Here is a 6,167-nt window from a genome sequence, read left to right as displayed (position 1 = left end):
AGGGGCATGCAAGCACCTTCTAGGCAGAGAGCGCTTGTGGCCTGGGATTGTGGCTGGCCCTAACCACTGCTCCGCCACAGTCCCTGACCTGCGGATATCGCGCCAGGACAGCTGGAGCCGGTCCTGGCACCGGGTGTTCTTAACTCCCAGGGCAGCGGTTAGGAGAACCGGAAAAGCTGGAAAAGAAGGGAAAGATCAAGAAACAGAAGCAGCGGGGCAGTGGGAGGGGGGAGTTAGTGGGGGATGGGGGACACAGGGGTGGAGAGGCACTAGGGCCCAGGTCCCTTACAAAGAGTGGCATGGGAGGTGGCCTGAGTTGCACTTTCATCGTGAACTTTTACTGCTGCACGCTTAAAAAGCCATCTCACTGGTCACCCCGTGGCCCATCCTGCATGGCCCCCCTCTGGCACCAGTGAGCTGGGAGGCAGCATTTGTGGCGTTTCCCCACCAGCACCTCACACAGCACGTCCCTCCAGGGTCCCCGAAGCCAGGAGCCAGGACACCCCCAAATGACCCCTTCTCCCCACTGCCCACAGCTGCCACCCTCCCATCCAGACCTGTCCCCCCGCCTCTGCCCACAGGGCTGCCTCCTGCCCCTCTGGCCACCACAGTCCACCCTCCCCAGCAGCCCAAGGGATCTTTCTAGAAGGCCTGACCAAGCCCTTCCCCTGCCAGGAGCCTCCCAGACTGTCCTTCGAATAAAGTCCAGGTTGCTTATCAGACCTTCAGCAGGCTTATCACGCTGCATCTCCCCGGCCGCACCCTGCCACGCTGACCCCAGAGCTTCGCGCCCGCACTGGCCCCCAGCACCTGCCCCTCCTCCTCGTCCTCCAAGACCCCCACCCTGAAGCCCCTCAGAGCCACCGAAGGCTCCCGGGGTCCCCATCTGTGCTCCCCAAGGCTGCCATGTGGACTCTGCACACGCCTCCCCCATCCAACACGGAGCCTCTGCCCGGGGAACCTGCTGCCTTCCGGCCTCACCGGGAAACTGCCTTCTCTTGGGCTCAGTTTCCTCATCTGCAGAGTGACATCATAGCCCCCTTCCACCAAGGATTACCCCATGGCCAGGCACACAATCAATGCAGCATCATGTATCCGGGGTGGGGAACAGGTAAGAGCGGTGTGAGCTCAACGGACCCCAGGACGGGGACCTAGATGGGGGCCCAGACTTCAGGCCCTTTAGAAATGATGATGACCTCAGCCTGAGACCAACAGAGAGACAGAAAAAGGGGAGAAAGAGGAGAGGAGAGAGAGAAGATAGAGCAAGAATCTTTCTAGGAAGGACCATGAGAACTGAGACCTGGAGGCTAAGTAGGAATCACTTTGTTGGAGAGGAAGGGGAAAGGGCAAAGGGAAGAGGAGTTGCAAAGGCCCTGCGGCAGGAAGGAAGGCTTGAAGGTAGGCTGGTGTCGCTGGTGCAGGGGACCAGGAGGAGGCATGGGGGCTGCGGGAGGAAGGGGTGCAGGCAGCAGGGCCCAGCCAGGCGCCTACTCCAACCTTTCCCACCAATTTCCATGCCTACATTCTCATTTGATACTTAGCCACCCTTTAAAAGTGGCTCTGGGCCAGGTGTGGTGGCTCATACCTGTAATCCCAGCATTTTGGGAGGCTAAGGTGGGTGGATCACCCAAGGTCAGGAGTTTGAGACCGGCCTGGCTAACATGGTGAAACCCCGTCCCTATTAGAAAATTAGCTGGGCATGGTGGCACATGCCTGTAGTCCCAGCTACCTGGGCGGCTGAGGCAGGAGAATCGCTTGAATCCGGGAGGTGGAGGTTGCAGTGAGTTGAGATCGCACCACTGCACTCCAGCCTAGGTGACAGAGCGAGACTCTGTCCCCATCCCCCACCCCCTAAAAAACTGACTCTGGGCCAGGTGTGGTGGTTCCTGCTTGTAGTCCCAGCTACTCAGGAGGCTGAGGCGGGAGGATCACTTGAGAACAGGAGGCTGCAGTGAGCTGTGATCACACCAGTGCACTCCAGCCTGGGTGACAGAGACATTAATGTGTGTGTGTGTGTACACACATACATATATGTGTGTGGGTTGGCTGTGGGTTTAAAACCCAAGATGGACTGAGTGCAGGGGATCATGCCAGTAATCCCAACACTTTGGGAAGCTGAAGTGGGAGGTTTGCTTGAGGCTAGGAGTTCAAGACCAGCCTGGGCAAAATAGCAAGACCCCACCTCTACCAAAAATACAAATATATTAGTCGGGTGTGGTGGTGCACACCTGTAGTCCCAGCTATCCGGGAGGCTGAGGCAGGAGGATTGATGGAGGCTAAGAGGTCGAGGCTGCAGTGAGCTGTGATCATGTCACAGAACAAGAAGGGTGACAGAACAAGATCCTGTTTATGATCTATAAAATAGGTGGTTCTATTGATTCTGCAGCTCAATAAACAGGTTCTGAGAGGAGAGGAGGAGAGAGGAGGGGACAGGAGAGAAGAGGGAGGAGAGAAGACCCCCTGATCGGCCTGCCCTCTCAGGCAGCGGCCCTGACTCTGACACCAGGTGAGGTCCGGGAGGTCGGCCCAGCTGGTGTCCTGCCTGAGTGGCCACCCTGGTCCAGGACAGGACTTCCAGACCAGACGACCTCAGTTTCCCCACTTCCAGCCTCCACGTGTTCTGACCCCCTCAAAGACATGGAGGCAGGGAGAAAGGGGTCTCTCAGCCCATCAGGGTGGCAGGGCCCGTGCTGGGGACCCAGGGAGGACACGGCCCGAGGCATCGTTCATTTCAGTTCAAAATGTCCACCTGGGCTTGCATTAGCTTAGTTCCTGGAGGACGCGCTGGCTGCTGGGTCCGGAGGGGCTGCAGAGGTGGGGACTCAAGCACCACAACTGGAGGGGTGGGGCGGGCTTATGAGGGGTGAACTCCTTCCACCAGTGTGGACTCAACCCTGAACGTCACCTGACCAAGGCTGCTGGGCCAAGCTGGAACGGAACTGGCTCCTTAAGTCCGGGAGGCGGGGGCGTTTCTGGAATGCAGAGGGCGTGAGAAAAAGAACCAAGGGAGGTGTCCTGGCTGAGTGGCGTTTCCCGCGGGACTTCTCAGAGCCTTCATCGCCTGATCTGCACCTCCTCTCCCCCAGCGAGAGGCTACACTGCAGTGGTTCCCAAACTGACTTACCCACAGGACCTCTGCGGACGGTTGTGGGGGACCACGTCGGCCCCACTGCAGAGGGTGGAAGGGACGTCACCCTCCTCCCAACCCCCGAGGCTGCCATCAACCAATGGCATCCCTACGGCCCCCGGCAGGACAGGGAGCGGGAAGCTGTGACACCCCATTTTAAGGGGCCACCCATTAATTAATTAGGCTCCATGAATAATGCATGCCACCTTGGGTATATTAATAGCATATTTATATGGTGTGCTATGGGGAGTATACATTCTCGTCTGAACACCTCACAAATAATTCACGACGCCGCTCCTTCCCCAGCCTCCAGGAGAGCCTGGCCGGTGCTGCGGCTGGGGCCAGTGGGCTGCTTTCCACAGCCAAATTCTACGTTTCATTATAAATGGCTTTGCTGGGCATGTCGGTAACTCGTGCATTTCCATCCACTTTATTATTAATGGCTTTCCTGAACTGTAGCAGCCCGACGCCGTGCACAATGCGTCATAAATATTTGATCCGGCATCTATGGTCTGCCATTTATCATTTATAACGGGTTACAAAAACATTATAAAACATTTACTGCACATTTATAGATCATTTTCGACTACCACCACGATGTGTTATAAATACATTATTAATCCTTTCCACGCCATTTATAGGAATCCCTTGTAACAGGGCCCAACCCCGCCCCGCCACCTTCGAGGAGCACGGAGCTCACACGGGGGCTGACGGGTGTCACTGGGTGGCAGGACCGGGGCAGAGAAGCCAGCCTGCCTCTAAGTGCTGTGTGTCCTTGGCTGGATCATGGCACCTCTCTGTTCAAGGAAAAGAGGTAACAGCACAGATGCCTGGTCCTCAGCACCTGCTGTGTGTCACACAGGTTGTTCACTGCCCCCGAGTCTCAGGCAGTTTTTTGTTTTTATTTTTTTGAGACGGAGTCTCACTCTGTTGCCCAGGCTGGAGTGCAGTGGCATGATCTTGGCTCATCGCAACCTCTGCCTCCCGGGTTTCAAGGGTTTCTCCTGCCTCAGCCTCCCACGTAGTTGGTATTACAGACATGCACCATCACCCTCAGCTCATTTTTGTATTTTTAGTAGAGATGGGGTTTCACTATGTTGGCCATGCTGGACTCAAACTCCTGACCTCAGGTGATCCACCTGCCTCAGTCTCCCAAAGTGCTAGGATTACAGGCATGAGCCACCACGCCCAGCCTTGTTTTTATTTTCTGAGACGAAGTCTTGTTCTTTCACCCAGGCTGGAGTGCAGTGGCGCTATCTCGGTGATCTCAACTCACTGCAGCCTCGCCTCCGCCTCCCGGGTTCAAGCGATTCTCCCACATCAGCATCCGAGTAGCTGGGATTACAGGCACACACCACCATGCCCAGCTAATTTTTGCATTTTTAGTAGAGACGGGGTTTTGCCATGTTGGCCAGGCTGGTCTTGAACTCCTGACTTCAACTGATCTGCCCACCTCGGCCTCCCCAGGTGCTGGGATTAGGCCTCCCCAAGTGCTGGAATTAGGCCTCCCCAGGTGCTAGGATTATAGGCATGAGCCACCACACCTGGTCTCAGGCATGACCTTGATGCCCATTTCACAGGTAAGGAATCAAGCTCAGAGAGGGGCAGCAATTTGTCCAAGGCCACAGTCAGCGAGTAGGGAGCAGGCGTCAGAACCCTGGGGTCAGTCCTGCCTTGTGTCACCCACCTGCCCGGGCCTGCAGCCACAAGCTATGGCCCACCTGACTGGACTCTGTGGACAGGGCCTCCAGGGTCCTGACTGGGGATGAGAGGCCTAAAGGGTGTTTGGAATCCAGCAGCCCCTCCACCGTAACCCAGCTCTGGAGGACCTCAGGCCCTATGTCTTCAAGGACCCTGTGTCCCCCACAGCCGGGGCGCCACCAGTGGCCTGGTGTGCAGAGCACTGTGGTCAGTGCCACCCTCACCAGGCCCCTGCGTTTTCCATCTTAGGGACGGTGCGTGCCTGCCTCCTGGCTCCCTCCCCTCCCAGGGCCCCAGTCTCCCTACTACGGGGTGAGGGATGAGCACCTGAGGAGCCCTGTGTGCCAGGCCTGCCCCCTGTTCCCCCTGAGGCTTACAGGCCTCTCCAGGCCTGGCTCCATAGCAGGAGAGCACCAGTGAGAAAAGGGGGCTGTGGGTGCCGGCCCCTCCCCTCCGCCTGCCCTGCTGGTGGTCAGCCAGAGCCCTGTGCCCCACTGCAAGTGGATGGGCCCAACTCCTCCCCACTGCTCCAGACCCACCCACCATGCTGCCTTCCCCCAAGAGCCCTTCCTAACCCCCGGGCACAGAGAGGGTGCCCACCACACCCTGACACAGGCCTACTGGGGTCCAACCCTGGGTCCCCGGTGAGCCCAGCAGGGCCTGGCATGGGGTGTCCTTTTGGGCCTGGCCCAGTGAGGGGGTTTGGAAAGAACCGGGATGTCTAGTTCTGCCTGCCCGTGCTCCTTAGCTTCTTACAGGCCACCTCCCAGGACAGAAAGGGCCACTGTCCCCGGGGGAGGCCTCAGCCACACCCCCCTCTTCTGAAGCACCTGGAATGATTCCAACTGCCGGCTAGGCCTGGGCCTAATTGGGTCAGGGGTCTGGGTTGCTCTGAGGAAGGGAGCTGGGGGAGGCCCAGGCCCCCCAAGCAGCTCCTGCCCAGCACCCTACCTGCCACGTGACCTCAGGCCACTGTCTGGGCCTCCCAGGGTGAATGGGGGAGACACCTCATGGGGAGACCTGCACTCTTGCTGCCGAGGGCGCTCAGGCCCCAGGTGCCCACACTGAGCCCTGTGGCCACCACCGTCTGGCCTGTTTGAAGGTCAGGGTCCATCCCCAGCCAGACCTGAAACAAACCCGGAAGCACTTGTTTTGAGACTGAAGAAGCAGGTGAGCTTGTCACTATGGCATCCCCTGGCCCCGCCCCATCCCCACCTGGAGGAGCGAGCCCGGGACTGCCAGGAACCACCGGGAGGGGCTGGCACCCTGCCTGGCCTGGCTCGGACATGCTCCTGGAAGGAAGGGAACTATGGGGTCTGGGCCGGACTCTCAGTCCTGG

Source organism: Trachypithecus francoisi, unplaced genomic scaffold, assembly GCF_009764315.1.
Source record: "Trachypithecus francoisi isolate TF-2019V2 unplaced genomic scaffold, Tfra_2.0 Lachesis_group4, whole genome shotgun sequence".
In the NCBI taxonomy this organism is placed as follows: domain Eukaryota; kingdom Metazoa; phylum Chordata; class Mammalia; order Primates; family Cercopithecidae; genus Trachypithecus; species Trachypithecus francoisi.
Note: the sequence above shows the minus strand (reverse complement) of the source record.